The sequence below is a fragment of the Theropithecus gelada genome, chromosome 8 (genome assembly GCF_003255815.1).
Source record: "Theropithecus gelada isolate Dixy chromosome 8, Tgel_1.0, whole genome shotgun sequence".
NCBI classification, from domain to species: Eukaryota; Metazoa; Chordata; class Mammalia; order Primates; family Cercopithecidae; genus Theropithecus; species Theropithecus gelada.
The window spans coordinates 25,258,741-25,279,580 of record NC_037676.1 but is presented as its reverse complement, the minus strand read 5'-3'; the positions used below and the strand labels follow the sequence as shown (position 1 = coordinate 25,279,580).

Here is a 20,840-nt window from a genome sequence, read left to right as displayed (position 1 = left end):
TTATATTTAGGGTGGGTTTCTTGTACACAGCATATAGTTACTTCTATTTTGCTTTAATTCACTCTGATAATCTCTATCTTTTAACTGGTGTATTTATGATTAAGATTTAAGTGATTATTGATAGTTGGATTAATATCTTCTATGCTTGTTACTATTTTATATTTTTGTCCTTGTTGTTTCTTTTTTGTCTTTCACTCTTTTTCTGCCTTCTGTCTTTTTAATTGATTACTTTATGTAACTCCATTTCCTCACCTCTCAAAAAATCAATTATGTCCCTTTTTAGCTTTTTCTGGTCATTGCCCTTGAGTTTGCAGTATACATTTACAACCAATCCAAGTCCATGTTCAAATTATACTATACCACTTCATCACAGCTGATGCACATACCTTAGAGCAGACTATTCCCAATGCTCCCATCCCTTGTATTGTTACTTTCCCTTATTTAATTATTTAATTTATCCATAAGCTGTAACTACCAAATACATTATTATTGTTTCTGTTGTTATTTTGGACAAACAGTTATCTGTTGGATCAATCAGGAGTTAAAAAAAGACTTTATTTACTTTATTTTAGCTTCATTTATTTCTCTCTAATACTCTTCCTTTCTTTAAGTAGATCCAAGTCTCTTCTTATGTCATTTTCCTTCTCTCTGAAGCATTTCTTTTAACATTTATTGCAGTGTCACTGGTGACAAATTCCCTCAACATTTATTTGTCTGGGAAAGTCTTTATTTATCATTCAGTTTTGAAGGACAATCTTGCTGGATACAAAATTCTAGGTTGATGGTTTTTTTCTTTCAACTTCTTTCACTTCACTCTCTTCTTGCTTGTATGGGTCTCAAGAGAAATCCAGTATGATACTATCCTTGCTCCTCTCTCTATAAAGTGCTTTTTATTTCTGACTTCTTTCAAGGTTTTCTTGCTGTCTTTGATTTTCTGCAGCTTGAATGTGATATGCCCAGGGATAGATTTTGTAGTACTGGTCCTGCTTGGTGTTCTCTGAGCTTCCTGTACCTGTGGTATGCTGTCTATTATTAATTTTGAGAAATTCTCAGTCTTTTTGGCTTCCAGTATGTCCCCTGTCCCTTTCTCTCTTTCTGCTCCCTCTAATATCACCTTTATACATATGTTAAATCTTTGATAATTTTCCTGTATTTCTTGGATATTATGTTCTGTCATTTTCGTTGTTTTCTCTCTCTGCATTTCCATTTTGGAAGTTTCTGCCGACATTTCTTCAACTCACTGATTCTTTCTTTGGCTGTGTCCTGCCTCTTGATCAATCAAATACAAGGCATTCTTCATTTCTAGTACAGTGTTTTCTTTATTTCTAGCATATCCTTTTGATGATGTGATGATTATCATTATTATTATTATTTTGAGACAGAGTCTCGCTCTGTTACCCAGGCTGGAGTGCTGTGGTGTGATCTCGGCTCACTGCAGCCTCTGCCTCCCAGGTTCAAGTGACTTTCCTGCCTCAGCCTCCCAAGTAGCTGGGATTATAGGCACCTGCCACCACCCCTAGCTAATTTTTGTATTTTTAGTAGGGACGGGGCTTCCCCATGTTGGTCAGGCTGGTCTCAAACTCCTGACCTCAAATGATCTGCCCACCTCAGCCTCCCAAAGTGCTGGGATTATAGGCATGAGTCACTGCACCCGGCCTATTTTTTGTTTGGTTTGGTTTGGTTTATGAGATGAGGTCTCACTCTGTCACCCAGGTTGGAGTGCAATGGCACAATCACAGCTCACTGCAGCCTCGACCACCAGGGTCAAGTGATTCTCCTGCTTCAGCCTCCCAAGTAGCTGGGACCACAGGCATGCACCACCATGTCTGGCGATTTTTTTTTTTTTAAGAGAGGAGGTCTTACTATAGTGCTTAGGCTGGTCTTGAACTCCTGAACTCAAACAATGTTCCTGCCTCAGACTCCCAAAGTGCTGGGATTACAGGCATAAGCCACTACACATGGCCTGATTATTATTATTATTATATTATTACTGTTAGGAGTTTAGGAGTAGAGGTTTAATAGGTAAAAGAAAGAGAAAGGAAAACAGCTCTCTCTCTCTAGTGTGAGAGAGGGGACTTCTGAGAGGAAAAGGCCTTGATTATTGTTTTTTAATCCACACAAAGTGTAAGTCATTTATTTCTCTTCTAGCCCTGGGCTCAGTACACAGATGGCTTCTCTTCACCCTTTGGGTTGACAATTTTCTCCAGGTTGCTTCTGAAATTATGATAAAGCACAGCATAGAAAGCCCTCAGGTCAAGCACAGTGTCCCCGATCTCCCCACAGGGTGCCTCATCTTGCCTGTGCACCAAGGCCTGGTAATAATGCATTACATGAATTTCCTGGGAGGCCTTGGCCACAGCATCTCCGTGTTCTGAGAAGTACTTAGACGTGGCTGTCTGGCAGGCTTCCACTTTGGTCTTGACTGCATTTATCCTTTCCAGCATCTTCTCCTGGAGTGATACCCCAAAATAATGTCCATTCTCAATCTTGGGGATCAGATGCTGGATCCATGTGATCACCAGAATGCATTTCTCTTTGAGAGTCCAGACTTCCGTCTTAACCAGGGAAACAGGAACAGGACCTTCTCATGCCAGGGCAGACTTCTTTCTTCGCCTGCTTATCTGTTTCCAACTCATCATTCTTGGATAGAGGGTCTGGGATGGGGATTCCAGTGGTGCTCAGAGGGAGGTCAGATCAGCCACATTGAGGGAGTCCTCTTGCAAGAGCTGATTCAGATACGATTTTCTGTGGCAAGAATCTGTAGGGGAATTCCTCGGTCTCCTGGAAAAGATTTTGTCTGAAGACCTCCGCCTGCTTTCAGGCATCCCCACTCAGGTGCACTCCACAAGGCTTGGCCATGCTGCTCCAGGTGCTAGATCTCTGGTCTCCTGGCTAGTCCTGATTCTTTATTAAAGTTACCATCTCTCTGCTTATATTATGCATCTGTTCTTGCATGTTTTTCACTTTTTCCATTAGAGGCCTCAACACGTTAACCATAGTTATTTCAAATTCCCTGTCAGGCTATCCAAAATCTCTACAATATCTGGGTCTGGTTATGATGCTTGTTCTGTCTCCTCAGATTGTTTTTCGTCTTTCAATTTGCCCTGTCATTTTTTGTTGAAGGACAGATACAATGTACTGAGTAAAAGGAATCTGGTTCTTGCTACTGCAGTGGGCTTCTGCTCCAGTAAGCTCTTTTTTTTTTTTTTCAGTCAGGGTCTCTCTCTGTCACCCAGGCTGGAGTGCAGTGGCACAATCTTGGCTCACTGCAACCTCCACCTCCTGGGTTCAAGCAGTTATCTTGCCTCAGCCACCCGAGTAGCTGGGATTACAGGTGTGTGCCACCACACCCGGCTAATTTTTGCATTTTTAGTAGAGACGGGATTTCGCCATGTTGCCCAGGCTGGCCTCCAACTCCTTGGCTCAAGCAATCCACCCACCTCGACCTGCCAAAGTTCTGGCATTACAGGCATGAGCCACCGCTCCTGGCCTCCAGTAAGCTTTGATTCTGTGTATTAACTTCTCTTGCCAATTGTAGGTGAAGTGTCTTGCCTTGTGACCTCAATCATCTGACTGATAAAGAGTTGTTGATTTTTGGTTTCTGCAGGATTTTTCTTGTTGTGAGAATAGAAGTCATAACTCACAAGTACCTAGCACCTCAGATAAGAAACTAAAAGTCTTCTCACTGAATCCCAATTATGTAACATTTATGTTACATACAATTATGTGTATATACACATAATAAATGTAAATGTGTCTAATTTATTTTTAAAAGACTCTATAAAGATATATACCAAAATGCTAATATTTTTGATATCTGTTGAGCAGATGGTGTAATCTACATAGGTCTAAAAGAATCAACAAAAAAATGGAACTGATAAGCAGTTGTAGCAAAGTTGCAAGATACAAGTTTAATACATAAAAGTCCATTGCTTTCCTGTATACCAACAATGAATAAGTGGGATTTATAATTAAAAACACAATACAATTTACATGAGCAACCACAAAATGATATCTTTAGGTATAAGCCTAACACACACATCCAAGATCTGTATAACGAAGCCTATAATTTTTTGATGAACAAAATCAAAGAAGAACTAAATAAATGAAGAAATATTCCCATGTTCATTGATTGGAAGACAATATTGTCAAGATACCAGTTCTTCCCAACTGGATCTATACATTCAACACAATCAAAATCCCAGTCAAAATGCCAGCAAATTGTTTGTGGATTTCAACAAATGAAATCTAAAGTTTATATGAAAAGTCAAAAGACCCAGAATAGGCAACATGAAATTGAAGGAGTAGAACTAGTCAGATACTTCCTGACTTCAAGACTTACTATAAAGGTATGGTTGTCAAGACAAACAGATCAAGGGAAGAAAGCAGAGAGCCCAGAGACACACATAAATACAGTTAACTTATCTTTGATAAAGGAGCAGGGAAATTCAATGTTGAGAATTTTTTTTTTTTTTTTGAGTCAGAGTCTCACTGTCGCTCAGGCTGAAGTGCAGTGGCATGATCTCAGCTCACTGCAACCTACGCTTCCTGGGTTCGAGCGATTCTCCTGCCTCAGCCTCCCGCGTAGCTGGGATTACAGGTGCATGCCACCACGCCCAGCTAATTTTTTGTATTTTTAGTAGAGATGGGGTTTCACCATGTTGGCCAGCACAGTCTTGAACTCCTGACCATGTTAACCAGGCTAGTCTAGAGCTCCTGATCTCAAGTGATCTGCCCACCTGCTTGCCAAAGTACTGAGCTTACAGGCGTGAGCCACTGCGCCTTGCTAAGACACTTTTTAAATTCCCTTTTGATATCTTCTTTGAGCCAATGGTTGTTCTGGAGTGTGTTTTGTTTCCACATATTTGTGAATTTTCCCATTTTCTTGCTGTTATAGATTAGTAGTTACATTCCACTGTGGTTGAAAAAGGTACTTAGAATCATTTTGAATGTCTTAAATTTGTTAAGACTCATTTTGTGGCCTAATATGTGATCTATCCCAGAGAACGTTTTGTGTGTGCCTGAGAAAAACGTGCATACTTCTGCTGTTGGATAAGAAGTTCTGCATGTGGTGGTTAGGTCCATCTGTTCCATAGTGTTGTTCAAGTCAGCTGTTTCTTTATTGATTTGCTGTCTGAATGTTCTATCCCTTATCCTAAGTGAGGTATTGAAGTCCCCTACTATTAATGTATTGCTGTCAGTTCCTATCCTCAGATCTGTCAATATTTGCTTAATATATTTAGGTGCTCTGATGTTGGGTGTGTACACGATTGTTATATTTTCCTGTAGAACTGACCTTTTTATCATTATAAAATGATCTTCCTTGTGTCTACAGACAGTTTTAGACCTAAAGTCTATTTTGTCTGATATAAGTATAGCCACCTCTGGTTTCTTTTGGTTGCTATTTGTATAAAATATCTTTTTCTATCCCTTTACTGTCAACCTACATGTGTCTTTAATTCTAAAGTGTACCTATTCATTTTGTACACTTCACAGAAGTGTACAATTTTGTACATTTTGTACAATTCACAGAAAAGCTGTCTTCTCAAAAGGACTTTTAGAAGTAAAATGATAACATCACATCTAAGTGACACATGTACTTATATCCATCGGGTTGGTGGTGGAGAGGAACTGGAAGAAATGAAGGACTTTAGACCAGAACAATATAGAAGATACTTTCAGATATAACCATTGTTACATGTGTGTAGCTTATTCAATACTACTGTGTATATAGAAGACAAACTTAAGTCTTTATTTGAAACATCTAGTCCATCTAGGTGTTTAGAAGTGCACAAAGTATATTAAATGTAGAGGTAATAAAGAACACATTGTGTAAATATCCTTTTGTAAAATTCATATGAAATATTGTCTTTTGGAAATTGAATGATCACACCACTTCTCTGAGCAGTACACATTACTATATTCATGCTGGTTCAGGAAGAAAAGAGGAGAAGGAATTGCAAAGGGTTTGATACCAGTGTGTGTATGGTGAGGCACAATTGGCCACTGTCCCTTATGTCCGTGCATTGTCTTTTACTTGACTGTGTTTATACCATACATAAAAGACAAGCAAGTCCTGATTTATAACATCTAGTCCTTCTAGATGTTAAAGAGGTCACCAGCGTATGAGAAAAGGAGGGTTAGTAAACTAATACGTTGAGTCTATTTTGTGTTAAAATTCATAGAAAAGACTGTTTGTAACCCTCATGGAAGTGAAATTGTGAAAATCCCTGCTAAGAACTATAGATGCTTATATCTGCCCATTGGGTTGACAGAAGTAGGAAGCAAAAGGGTTCTAGTCTAGAATGTTCCTATTTAAAAGATACTTTCAGGCTGGGTACAGGGGCTCATGCCTGTAATCCCAGCACTTTGGAAGGCCAAGACAGGTGGATCACCTGAGGTCAGGAGTTCAAGACCAGCCCGGCCTGAAATTATCTTTTAAATTGGAACACCCTGAGCAAACAGTGTATGATAAAAAGTAGAGCTACTGGCCGGGTGCGGTGGCTCACGCCTGTAATCCCAGCACTTTGGGAGGCCGAGGTGGGTGGATCACCTGAGGTTGGGAGTTGGAGACCAGCCTGACCAAAATGGTGAAACCCTGTCTCTACTAAAAATAAAAATTAGCTGGGCATGGTGGCGCATGCCTGTAATCCCAGCTACTGGAGAGGCTGAGGCATGAGAACCGCTTAAATCCTGGAGGCAGAGGTTGTGGTGAGCCAAGGTCCCACCGTTGCACTCCAGCCTGGGCAACAAGAGCGAAACTCCATCTGAAAAAAAAAAAAAGGTACCGCCAGTGACTTAGCCAATTTGTAAATATCTTATTATAATAGATACAAAAAAATGCACCTTGGATACAGAATTGTTAACCCCTCCCTGAGCAGTGTATATCAGGACTTGTTAGGCAGGCAGCAGAGGAGCAGAAGGAAGTGTGAAGGGAGAGATGTATGCAGATGTGTTCATATTTACATTTTGACTGTAGCCAATTGATGTATGTGCATCTCTTTGGCTGAACTGCAGGAATAAATTAAGCAATTCAACGGAAATATACCTCCTTGCTAACCATTGAATGGTATAGATCTGATAATGAATTATCTTAGAAACTATACTTGGTGTACTCTGTTGCTTTATGTTTCACTTTAAATTGAACACTACGGAAGCGCAGTATGTTAATCGGAATTCCGCCAGTACCTTTATCTAGAGTAGTGTTGCCATTTTTGTCTTCTATGAAATTTTTGTCCCAAAAGAGGTGGGATTATACTTTTTTCTAACAGATTGAGTCGGTGTCGTGTATTCTTGGTTATCAAAATATTCATATCACTTTGGGATTTTAAATTGGTAAATATTCATGATGTGTGAAAAAGCATGATACATACATACTGTATGCTCTCACTCCAATAAAACTGGATGTTGTGTCTAAACACACACAGGACCTAGAAGGACACAGCAAACTGTAAACTGCCTGTGATTGTGGACAACTTCGTTCTTTGTTTCTTGTGTTTTTCACTTTCCTATAATGCATGTATTAACTTTTTAAAAATAAAAGTTAGGCCCAGTGTGGTAGCTCACTCCTGTAATCCCAACATTTTACGAGGATGAGGCAGAAGGATAACTTGAAGCCAGAGTTTAAAACATGCCTGAGAAACAGAGCCAGACCGCCATCTCTACAAAAAAAAAAAATTAAAATTATAATAGTTTGGCACAGTGGTACATGCCTGTAGCCCCAAATACTCAGAAGGCAGAGGCAGGAAGCCCAGGAGATTGAGGTTCCAGTGAGCTATGATCACGCCACCACACTCCAGCCTGGGCAACACAGCAAGACTGCCACCTCAGAAAAAAAAAAAAAATGTTTTTTTAATAAACGTAATTTTTAAAACCTAGAAACAATAAGTAAAGTGTACCTATTACAGACAGCATATGACTGGATCTTGTTTTTTATTCATTCAGTCACTCTATACCTTTTGTGGGGTTTTTGTTGTTTTGTTTTGTTTTTGAGACAAGGTCACTCAGACTGTCACCCAGACTAGAGTTCGGTGGCGAGCCCACTGCAGCCTCAACCTCCCAGCCTCAAGCGATCCTCCCACCTCAGCCTTCCTAGTAGCTAGGACTGCAGACATGTGCAACCACACCTGATTAATTTTTTAAATTTTTTTGTAGATATGGGGTTTCCCTATGTTAAAGACATAGTTTGAACCCAGGCTGGTCTCAAATTCCTGGGCTCAAGCAATCTTCCCACCTGGGCCTCCCAAATTGTTGGGATTACAGGCATTAGCCACCACACCCAGCCTCTATATCTTTTGATTGGTGAACTTAATCCATTTACATTTAAGTAATTATTGATGAGGACTTACCATTGCCATTTTTGTTAATTATTTTCTATTTGTCTTGCATTGTTTTGACTCTTGTTTTCTTGCTGTCTTCCTTTGTTGTTTGATGATTTTTGTAGTAATATGCTTTGAATTTTCATCTTTTGTGTATCTGTTACAGGTTTTTTTCTTTGCTATTAGATAAAGGCTTGTGTAAAATATCTTATAGTTTTTAACCTTCTATTTTAAGTTCAATTGCATACAAAAACACTACCATTTTACTCCCCCACACAAGCACTTTGTACTCTTGTAGACAAAGAATGCATCTTTTTATATCATATATCCGTTAGCGACATTTTCTCTATTAACTTTTATATTAGGATTAAAAGTTATTTATACACCATCTTTACAGTGTTACATGAATCTGTCTACGTCTATATATTTACCTTTCCCTGTGTGATTTATGCTTTCATATGCTTGTGTGTGTGTTGCTGTTTAGGATAATTTTATTTCAATTTAAATAAGTTTCTAAAGCATTTTTTTTGTTCCAGATAGAAGAAACAAACAGACATGACAAGTAAATGATAAGTAAGTTAGGTCTACTGGTAATGAACTCCCTTCACTTTTGTTTGTTTGAGAAAAACTATCTCTCCATCACTTTTAAAGGATAATTTTACCTGGTAGAGTACTCCTGATTGAAAGTTGTGTTTTGGCCGGGCAGGCGCCGTGGCTCACGCCTGTAATCGCAGCACTTTGGGAAGCCGAGGCGGGCAGATCACGAGGTCAGAAGATCGAGACCATCCTGGCTAACACGGTGAAACCCCGTCTGTACTAAAAATGCAAAAAATTAGCCAGGCGTGGTGGCAGGCGCCTGTAGTCCCAGCTACTTGGGAAGCTGAGGCAGGAGAATGGCGTGAACCCGGGAGGCTGAGCTTGCAATGAGCTGAGATCGTGCCACTGCACTCCAGCCTGGGCAACAGAGCGAGACTCCGTCTCAAAAAGAAAAAAAAAGAAAGTTGTGTTTTGTTCAATATTTAGAACATATCATCCCACTGTCTCCTAGTCTGCGAAGTTTCTGCCAAGAAATCCACGAATATTCTTACAGAAATTCTCTTAAAAGTGACAAATCACTTTTCTCTTGCTGCTTTAAAAATTATTTGTCCTTAACTTTCGACAACTTGATTAAAATGTGTCTTGTGTACAGAAAATTCCCAACATGGTGTTTTTACTTAAGATTTTTTGACTTTAGGGTTTATCAGGACTTAACTCTATCACAAGTTGAGGAGAATCTGGACTTATGATGGTTCAACTTATAATTTTTTAACTTACCGATGGCTTTATTGGGATATTAAATGTATTTTTTTTTTTTTTTTTTTGAGACGGAGTCTCACTCTGTCACCAAAGCTGGAGTGCAATGCCACAATCTCGGCTCACTGCAACCTCTGCCTCCTAGGTTCAAGTGATTCTCCTGCCTCAGCCTCCTGAGTAGCTGGGATTACAGGCACATGCCACCATGCCCGGGTAATTTTGTATTTTTAGTAGAGACGGGGTTTCACCATATTAGCCAGGCTGGTCTCAAACTCCCAACTTCAGGTGATCTGCCTGCCTCGGCCTCCCAAAGTGCTAGGATTACAGGTGTGAGCCACCACGCCTGGCCTAAATTTATTTTCAACTTAAAATATGTTCAACTTACAATGGATTTATCAGGACATCCATTGTTAAGGAGCACTTGTAGTCTTCTGTGATTGATCCTATTTGGGGATCTTTGAGATTTAGAAATCTGGATGTCCATTTCCCTCCCACAGTCTGTGGAAAGTCTTCAGCCACTATTTCTTTAAGTGAGCTTTCTACCCCCTTTCTCTTCTCCTTCTAGAACTCTTTTTTCTTTTTCTCTTTTTTTTTTTTTGAGGCGGAGTCTTGCTCTGTCGTCCAGGCTGGAGTGCAGTGGTGTGATCTCGGCTCACTGCCAGCTCCACCTCCCAGATTCACACCATTCTCCTGCCTCAGCCTCCCAAGTAGCTGGGACTACAGGTGCCCACCACCATGCCTGGCTAATTTTTTCTATTCTTAGTAGAAACAGGGTTTCACTGTGTTAGCCAGGATGGTGTCAATCTCTTGACCTTGTGATCTGCTGCCTCAGCCTCCCAAAGTGCTGGGATTACCAGCGTGAGCCACTGCGCCTGGCCTAGAACTCATAATATGTGCATTGGTTCACTTAATGGTGTCCTATAAATCCTGTAGTCTTTCTTCACTCTTTTTTCGTTTTTTTCATCTTCTGACTAAATAGTATTAAATGGCTTCTCTTCAAGTTCACCAATTTTTTTTTTCTTATGCTTGATCAAGTCTACTGTTGAGGCTGTTTACTGAATTTCCTATTTCATTCATTGCACTCTTCAGCTCCAGAATTTCTGAGGTTTTAAGATTATTTTATCTCTTTGTTGAACTTCCCATTATGTTTGTGCATTGTTTCCCTGACTTAATTGGGTTGTCTACCTGTGTTTTCTTGTAGCTCACTAAGCTTCCTTAAAACAATTATTTTGATTTCCTTGTCAGGCAATTTGTAGATTTTCATTGCTTTAGGGTCAATTATTGAAAAAGTATTGTGATCTTTTGGTGGTTTCATGTTTCCTTGATTTTTTGTTTGTTTGTTTTTTATAGCCATATGTTGGTCTTGGTGTCTATGCACTTGTGGAAACAGTCACTTCTTCCAGACTTAACAGACTGGCTTCAGTGGGGAAAGACCTGCACCTACAGGTGGGTGTGAGGGTATTGACTGGGTGGAGTGTGGCAATCCTACTCTGGCAGGGCAGGGAAGGTAGCAACAGTTCTGCCTTCAGGGAGGGCACGGTGGTGTAGTTTCCATGGAGCTCTGTCTGCTGAAGTCAGACAAAAATTAGCTGGACGTGATGGTGCATCCCTGTGGTCCCAGCTACTCGGGAGGCTGAGGAAGGAGAATTGCTTGAACCCAGGAGGCAGAGGTTGCAGTGAGCCAAATCACATCACCGCACTCCAGCCTAGGCAACAGAGTGAGACTCTGTCTATAAATAAATAAATAATAACACTTTCAAATTAGAGTTTTTATTACACGTGTACCATTTATTCAACGTTACTGTGTATGTAGTGGAAAACTTAGGTCCTATTTGAAACATCTAATCTTTCTAGATGTTTAAAAGTACACAACATATGCTAAAAGTAGAAGGCTACAGTAACACCGTTTAAATATTTTTTTGTTATCTCACAGGAGTGGTTGCATTTGGGAAGGGAATTGTGAAACTGGATGTCTTGATGCTGACTGTTCCCTGGGTGGTGGTGGGCAGGGGGAGAAGGAAGCACGCAGAGAGAAGGGTTCTGTGCCCATAAGCTAAATTAGTTCAGATTGTCTAACCATTGTTCTATATGTGCATTTTAGTTAATATTGCTGTGTATTAAAGGCTAAGCAAGTCCTAATGCCTAAAATATGTTAAAAGTAGAGGTAGTTGGCTGGGCACAGTGGCTCATGCCTGTAATCCCAGCACTTTGGGAGGCCGAGGCAGGCAGGTCACGAGGTCAGGAGATCGAGACCATCCTGGCTAACATGGTGAAACCCCGTCTCTACTAAAAACACACAAAAAAATTAGCTGGGCGTGGTGGCGGTCGCCTGTACTCCCAGCTACTCAGGAGGCTGAGGCAGGAGAATGGTGTGAACCCGGGAGGTGGAGCTTGCAGTGAGCCGAGATTGTGCCACTGGACTCCAGCCTGGGTGACAGAGCAAGATTCCTTCTCAAAAAAAAAATAAAAAAATAAAGTAGAAGTAGTTAAGCAATATAACACAGAAACAGAAAACAAAATTCTGTGTGTTCTCACTTATTAGTGGGAGCTAAACACTGAGTACACGTGGACATAAAGATGGGAACAATAGACACTGGGAACTACTAGAAGGGGGAGGGATGGAGGGGAGCAAGGGCTGAAAAACATTGTTGGATACTATAGTGGTCCTTAGTGGCCAAGGTTGCAGATGGCTGTTGCTGTGGTGAGGGTTGTTGGGGTCCTTGGTGTTAAAGGCTACTGGGGCCCAGCGGTCTTCTTTTATCTCAGTGGGGGATGTCATGCCCAAGAGAATTCCTCTTTGCAACAGGTCTGGCATGTAAATATACTCACTGCAGTGATTGTGCTGGTGTCTGAGGCATGGGAACATGCACAGTAGCCATGGAGCTGGGGTCTGGAGCATGCACATGATTGTGGGAAGGAGGTAGTGGCTTTGGCCCTGAAGGAGGGCAGGACACAGTGGTGGTTCTTACTCCTGTGGAAACATAATAGCAGCTCCTTCCTCAAAGCAGGAACAGCTTCGTAGACTCTAGGAAGTGTCATTACACGAGCTCAACATCACTGAAGACTGTGGGAGTCTTTGGTGGAGAAAGCTGTTAGTGTTCCTTGGCAGTGATGAGGACCACTGGGGTCCTCCTGCTCCCTTTTTCCCCCACAGGGAGAGGTCATGCCAAGGGATCCTTCTTGGCACCTACGTATACCAGACTGAGGGAGAGGTGGCACGGGTTAAAATGCTTCCTACACTTTTCTGTGTGGTCATCCTCAGTTTTCATGCTCCACTGGGTTACTATAGTTCCTTTATTGTATTCCAGAGCTCTCCCAGAACTATTTTCATTGGCATGTAGCTGTTTGTTCATTGTTTTTGTTGGGGAGATAAGCACTGGTGCCTCCTAGTCCACCATCTTGCTGATATCACTCCTCCTCAATAAGTATAAAATTTTCTTAATTGACGTTATAGTGAATCGATCTGATAGCTACCTTCTTTATCAAGTGACCAGAGTTAAGATGACAAGTAATGGGATAAATTGACATCCTGCACCTCATGATAGGATTCTCCCAGAAGATCCGGCATTGCTTCAGACATAGTCATGACAAAAATGTATAAATCATGAAGCAACACCAGACGATTCCAAACTGAGAGGCAGTCTACAAAATAACTGGCCTATAGTTTTCATTAAGTGTTAAGGTTATACAAGCCAAGGAAAGATGAACTCTTCCAGATAGAAGGAAAAAAATACATGACAAGTAAATGATAATCTTGACTTGAATGTTGGATCTACTAAAGAATGTTATTGGATAATTGGTGAAATTTCAACAAAGTCTGGGGATTAGACGGTAGTATTGTATCAATGTTAATTTTCTGATTTTGATGGTTTCACTTTGGTCATGAGGAAAAGTAAACTTGTCTTTTATGAAATACACACTGAAGTATTAAGGGGAAATGGGGCATCGTATCTGCAACTTACTCTCAAATGAATGAGAAAAAATATACCGTTGTGTGTGTGTGTATGTTTGTGTGTGTGTGAGAAGAGAGAGAATGAGAGTAAGGTCAATGCAGTAAAATGCCAACAATTAAGGAAACTAGGTGAAAGGTATACAAAAATTCTGCAACATATTTGTAACTTTTCTTTACATTTTAAATTTCTCCAAAAGATAGTTTTTAAAAAGCTTTAAAAGCACAAGCTATTTTTTTCTACACAATATTAGATCAATAATAGCAAACGTTATAGGTAGATATGACAAAAACTAGCAAATGACTGGAGTTTTGGACCCCACGCTGAATCATCCTGCAGCTCCTGAACTTGTCTTGATTTTGCAACAAGCGAAGGCAGCCTGCCCAGAATAGCCTCCACTAAATAGGAACATGGAGATTCAAAGCCATTCCTCAGCTTCTCCCAGAACATTTGACTTTGATTTCATTGTCCAAATATTTAGGCAGTAATAATGACAATGGCAGTAATAATATTACCTAATCAACTCTGTAGGAATTATCTGTACTTCCTATGGTCCTTTGACACTAATTTAGCCATAAGCCAATCTATTTAAGCCACTCATCAGAAAATCAAATATTTAAGACTTTCTACTAAAAAACATCCTTATTATTTACCATTACCTTCATTTATATACCTGTCAGTTGGGAAGGAAGTGTCAGATTCAGTAGACATTTTCTCACCTATTCCCAAATAGAGTCCTTTTGGTGGCCGAGTCAAGATGTAGCTCATTTGCATTGTCCTCCCCATTCTCTCACTGCCTTTCCCATCAATGCAGCTGCAATTCAGAATCTTGCCCTTCATTATTTCTCTATAATTTGCAAATGTCTCTCTTTTGTCGCTGTTATGCTTCCTTAAGACTTACTTACAGATTCCTTTTCATTAAACACAATTTATTCCCTTTCGTAAATTCACTATTCATGTCATGCCCACCTAATAATTTACAGTTTTGTTTGTCTGTTTTTGAGATGGAGTTTCTGTCGCCCAAGCTGGAGTGCAGTGGCGTAATCTCGGCTCACTGCAACCTCCGCCTCCTGGATTCAGGCGATTCTCCCTTCTCAGCTGGGATTATAAGGTGTGTGCCACCACGCCTGGCTAATTTTTGTATTTTTAGTAGAGACGGCGCTTCACCATGTTGACCAGGCTGGTCTTGAACTCCTGACCTCAGGTGATCCACCCACCTTGGCCTCCCAAAGTGCTGGGATTATAGGCGTGAGCAACCACGCCTGGCCTATAATTTACTTTTTAAAAAACATATTATAAGCCAAACACAGTGGCTCATGCCTGTAATCATAGCACTTTGGGAGGCTGAGGTCAGAGGAGTGCTTGAGCCCAGGAGTTTGAGACAAGCCTGGGCAATATGGTGAAACCTCATCTCTACCAAAAATACAAAAATTAAGGTTGGGTGCATTGGCTCACACCTGTAATCCTAGCACTTTGGGAGGTTGAGGCAGGGGGATTGCTTGAGCCCAGGAGTTCAAGACTAGCCTGGGCAACTTAGCGAGACCCTGTCTCTAAAAAAAAAAAAAAAAGGAAAAATATACAATAATTAGCTGGGCATGGTGGCATATACCTGTAGTCCCAGCCACTTGGGAGGCTGAGGCTGGAGGATCACCTGAGCCTGGGAGGTTGGGGTTGTGGTGAGCCATGATCATACCACTGCACTCCAGCCTGGGTGACAGAGTGAGACCCCATCTCAAACACACACACACACACACAAACAAACACACACACACAACCCATAGAGAGCTTATAATTTTGATGGGAAGAAAGTTATATTAATTTGTACCAATACTTTACAAGGATAACGCCACTGTGTGTTAACAGGAAGTTCCTGTTGTTGCCACAGAATATACTGCACTATGTCCTGGCACGTTCATTTCAAAGCAATGTCAGCAAATTAACAATATCATCTTGACCAGCTCATCTAAGTAGATAACTAGTTTGCATCCCAGTTAATAACACTGTTGCACATGCTCCCTACACTGAAAAAAAAATATATATATATATATATACACATATATATATGCATTCCGTTTTGTATAAACGGGCCCAAACATAACACGCTTTTCTGTTTATTGTTCCCACTACCATCTCTGCACTTATGTTCTGTGAAATGAATTCAGGTTTCAAATGAGAGCAGAAAAAGGTCATGCAACACCAGAGTATGACCTCTATGGAAAACCTCTAGTTGGGTTTTTCTTATGTGCCAGTCCGTACTCCAAAACTTTATATGTAGGACATATTTAAGTTCCCTAAACAATCCTCATGTTATGGACTGGATTTTCATGTCCCCCTAAAATTCACATGGCCAAATCTAATCCCTATTGTGATGGTATCCGGAGGTAGGGTCTTTGGGAGGTGATCAGGTCATGAGGGTGGGGCCCTCACACTGCAGTTAGTTCCCCTGTGAGAAGAGAACAAAGAGCTAATTCACACTCCTTCTGCCATGCAAGGAGAAAAGAAGTACAAAGTCTGCAATGTGGAAGAAGTCCTTCAACAGATCCCAATCATGCTGGCACCCTGATCTCAGACTGTCATCCTCCAGAACTGTGAAAAATAAATAGTAGTTGTTTAAGTCACCCAATCTATGCCGATTTGCTATAGCAGCTTGGACTGAGACACATAACGATGTAGACACTGTTCTAACCCTAATTTAAGTGATGAGGAAACAGTCATAGAAATGCTGTAGCTAGATAATAAAATACAAGATTTGGGATGCGTGTGGTGGCTCATGCCTATAATTCCAGTGCTTTGGGAGGCTGAGGTGGGAAGATTACTTGAGGCCATGAATTAGAGACCAGCATGGACAACATAGACCCCATCTCAACAAAACATAATAATAAAAATTAGCCTGGTGTGGTGGCCCATGCCTGTAGTCCTAGCTAATTAGGAGTCTAAGGCAGGAGGATGACTTTGAGCCCAAGAGTTCAAGGTTGCTGTGAGCTATGATTGCGCCACTGCACTCCAGCCTGGATGAGAGTGAGACCCTGTCTTAAATAATAAACAAATAAAATAAAAAATACAGTGTGTCCTATATTTTCATTTGATAAAAGTGGCGACCCTACGTAGAAAAAGTAAGTATGTTGACCAAGGCCACACAGTCACACAGCTGTTAGCAGTGGTAACTGGCTCCAGAGTTCACATTTTTATCTCGGAAATCCTGTAAGAAGTAAATGAGGGGCAGGGCATGGTGGCTTATGCCCATAATCCCAGCATTTTGGGAGAGTAAGGGGGCGCGGATCATTTGAGCCCAGGAGTTCGAGACCAGCCTGGAAAACATTTCTACAAAATGTAGACAAGTGTGGTGGCATGCCCCTGTAGTCCCAGCTACTTGGGAGGCCAAGGTGGGAGGATTGCTTTAGCCTAGGAGATGGAGGCTCCAAGAAGCCAAGATCACACCACTGCACTCTGGCATGGATGACAGAGCAAGACTCTATCTCAAAAAACAAAATAGAATTACATGAAATAGTCCATATAAATGACTTAGCATGGTGTCTGGTATCTAGGAAGGATTCACACACTAGTAGCATATAGTTCCTAATATAGTTCCTAATACAGTCACTAATAATTCCAATAACCAGTCTTGTTGCTAGCTCATTGAACTCCTCTGTTCCTAAGATCTTCAATATCCTTAACAGCCCACTACCGATTCATTCCTTGGACCTTCAAAGCCCGTGGACTTCTCAGCTTCGTCCCACTTCCTAACTCCTAAACTCTTCCATTCCTCTCCTCCCACATGGTTACTCATTTTCACTACACCTGCTTTTCAGTTGCATTAATTAAGACTCTCTTGTCACTAGGCTGTCACTGGGTTCCCCCATCAGTCCCTGCCACCTCAGCAGCACCTCACTTCCTGCAAGCCTCAGTTCTTCCACCATCCTTTCTCCATCTGGGATCTCCAGGAGTCCTCTCAACCTCTTCACCTGAGAACATCTGACAGCTGTGGTCACTGACTTCACTCCTGATGCAGCCTTTTCAGCACCAGTGGTTTCTCTAATGCTGTGTGGCAATGTTTTGTCTCTAGTTTCTTGCCATCTCCTAAAATGCTTTTGCTAATCAATAAATGGAGTTGAGACAACTGGACATCCACAGGCAAAATAATGAAGTTGGACCCCTACCTCATACCACATAGAAAAATTAACTCAAAATGGATCCAAAATCTACATGTAAAAGCAAAAACTATGAAACATTCAGGAGAAAACACAGGGGTAAGTCTTTGTGACCTTGGATTAGGAAATACACTCTTTACCAGGATACCAAAAGTACAAGCAACAAAAGAAAAGATAGGTAAGTTACACTTTGTCGAAAATTAAAAGCATTCATACATCAAAGACACTATCAGGAAAATGAAAAAACAATCCACAGAGCAGGAGAAAAAAATATATATATTAAAGATGTAGTACCCAGAATATATAAAGAACTCTTACAGCTCAACAACAAAATGGCAAATATTCCAACTTAAAAATGGGCAAAGGATTTCAATAGACAGTTCTCCAAAGAAGAGATACAAATGACATAAGCACATGAAAAGATGCTCAATGGCATCAAGTCATCAGGGAAATACAAACCAACGCCACAAAAGATACTGACTCACATCCAGTAGGATGGCTGGAATCAAAAAGACAGACAATAACAAGTGTTGACAAGGATGTGGCGAGGTTGGAAACCTCATACATTAACTCTCACACACTGCTGATGGGAATGTAAAGTAGTGCAGCCACTTTGGGAAACAATTTGGCAGTTTCTCAAAAAGATAGAGTTACCAAATAAGCCACCAATTTTACTCCTTGGTATATAATTAAGAGAAATGAAAACATATGTCCACATAGACTCTACCATGAATATTCATAGCAGCGTTATTCATAACAGCTAAAAAGTGGAAACAACCCAACTACCTGTCAACTGATGAATGAATTAAAAACCAGGTATTATATCCATACAATGGAATCTCATTCACCACGAAAATGAACAAAGTACTGATACATGTTACAACACCAATGAACCTGGAAAACATTGTCCTGAGGGAAAGAAGCCAGTCACAAAAGACCATATAGTATATGTTTCCATGTATATAAAATGTGAAAATAGGCAAATCCATACACACAGAAAGCAGATCAGTGGTTGTCAGAGGCTAGGCGTGGAGGAAATGGATAGTGACTGTTTACTGGGTTTCTTTTGGGGATGACGCAAATGTTCTGAAAGTGGACAATGATAATGGGTGCACATCTTGTGAATATCCTACAAGCCACTGAATTATACACTTTAAACGGGCAAATTTTGTGGTATGTGAAAAATATTTCAATAGTAAATACTTGTACCAAAGCTCATTCCTCTCCTGAAGTCGACCCTGGTACCACTTGCCCTTGCAATAAACTCTGCCCCTCTTCTGTTACCTAAAAATTAACTCCACCAGACATAAAGTCCCTCAAATCCAACTCTGACCTCATCCCTGGGTTCACAGAAGTTTCCTGCCACAAGAAAAAGCCCTGATCATCCTCCAGCAACTGTGTCCTCCTCTGTACTTGAAGCCAGTCCCTCCTTTCCTGTCAGGGAACCACGCCTGCCTCCTATCTCTATCAGTCCTGCTCTCCCTTCTGGGGCCTTCCTCGCTCTACACAAACATGATCATGGCTTCCACATCTTACCAAAAGCAAAAGAACTTCAGAAGGCACAAGTGCCCTCCCTGTGCCCATATCCCTGGCAAACCACCTGTCTTCCCAAAGGACACCAAGGTGAGGTTCCCCAAGTACCCACCACTCTCCCAACCTCACAGCACAGCAGCTGCCACTCACCCGCCATCAAGCCTGCTCCCAAAAAGACCAACACCTAAGCTCAACTAGTGGTGTCCTTTCAGGTTTCATACTATCTCATTTTTTTTCTGCCTTTAATACTGTTGATCAATACCTCTTGAAATACCCTTGTCTCCCTTCCCTAGCTCGACTTTTAAATATTCATTAATATAAAATCACCCTTTATTAAGCACCTGCTAATACCAGACCCTGTATTTTCACCAGTCCTCTGGGCCAGTCTGAATAATACTGTGGAACAGAGGTTCTCTCTATTTGTCTTATGTGGTACCGGAGCCCAGATCAGTTACACCCAAGGCCCAGAATAAATGACTCACCCCAGTTCTAGATGGCTCCAACGTCTGTGTTCTTTCTACCACCTTACACATTCTCCCTGACTGATCTCATCCACCTCATGGCTTCAGACACCACCTCCTTGCCAGTGGCACCCTGTCTCTATCTCCAGCCCCCAAATCTCTTCTGATCTCACTTCCAGCTGGTTGCAGAGGTTGAGAGGTGATCTCTACATACCCAGGAGTGTTACTGCTGGGCCTGTGGGAACTTCCACGAGCCCCCAAGCTGCCATTCCACAGGGATTAATGCCCCTGTGTTCTCTTCAGACCACCATTGTGGGTCTCCTCGATTTCCTCTGCTGTTTCCTTATTTTGTTTTCTGTCCTTCCTACAGTCTGAATGTGTCCCCCAAAATTCATGTGTTGAAAACCTAATCCCCGGCCGGGCGCGGTGGCTCAAGCCTGTAATCCCAACACTTTGGGAGGCCAAGACGGGCGGATCACGAGGTCAGGAGATTGAGACCATCCTGGCTAACACGGTGAAACCCCGTCTCTACTAAAATATACAAAAAACCAGCCGGGCAAGGTGGCGGGCGCCTGTGGTCCCAGCTACTCGCGAGGCTGAGGCAGGAGAATGGCGTAAACCTGGGAGGCGGAGCTTGCAGTGAGCTGAGATCTGGCCACTGCACTCCTGCCTGGGAGAGAGAGCGAGACTCCGTCTCAAAAAAAAAAAAAAAAAAGAAAGAAAGAAAGAAAACCTAATCCCCAATGCAATAGTGTTAAGAGGTGAGGGCTTTGGGGAGGTGCTTAGGTCATAACGGTTGAGCTTCCTCATCACTTTTTTTGTTTTTTGTTTGTTTGTTTGTTTTTGTTTTTGTTTTTGAGATGAGATTTTGCTCTGTCGCCCAGGCTGGAGTGCAGTGGCACAATCAGGGCTCCCTAAAGCCTTAAACTCCTGGGCTCAAACCATCCTCCCACCTCAGCCTCCTGTGTAGCTGGGACCACAGGCCTGAGCCACCACATCTAACTGGGAAGTCATTCAGTAACAAGACCTCCCTGTCTAGACCTAGCGTATAAGAAGGAAGTGGTCATGATACCCACTTTGCAAATGAGGAAGCAAATCTAAAAGAAACAGGTGATTTGCTAAAGCCACCATCTGGTA

General features: G+C 41.4%; 1 protein-coding gene and 1 pseudogene across 1 annotated transcript in view; both read right to left on the bottom strand.

Annotated features, from left to right (window-relative positions):
• Positions 1–20,840, bottom strand: part of DPYSL2 (dihydropyrimidinase like 2) — a 146,052-nt gene that overhangs the window by 108,300 nt on the left and 16,912 nt on the right. The window lies entirely within an intron of this gene.
• On the bottom strand, positions 2,002–2,859 carry LOC112630693 (annotated as a pseudogene).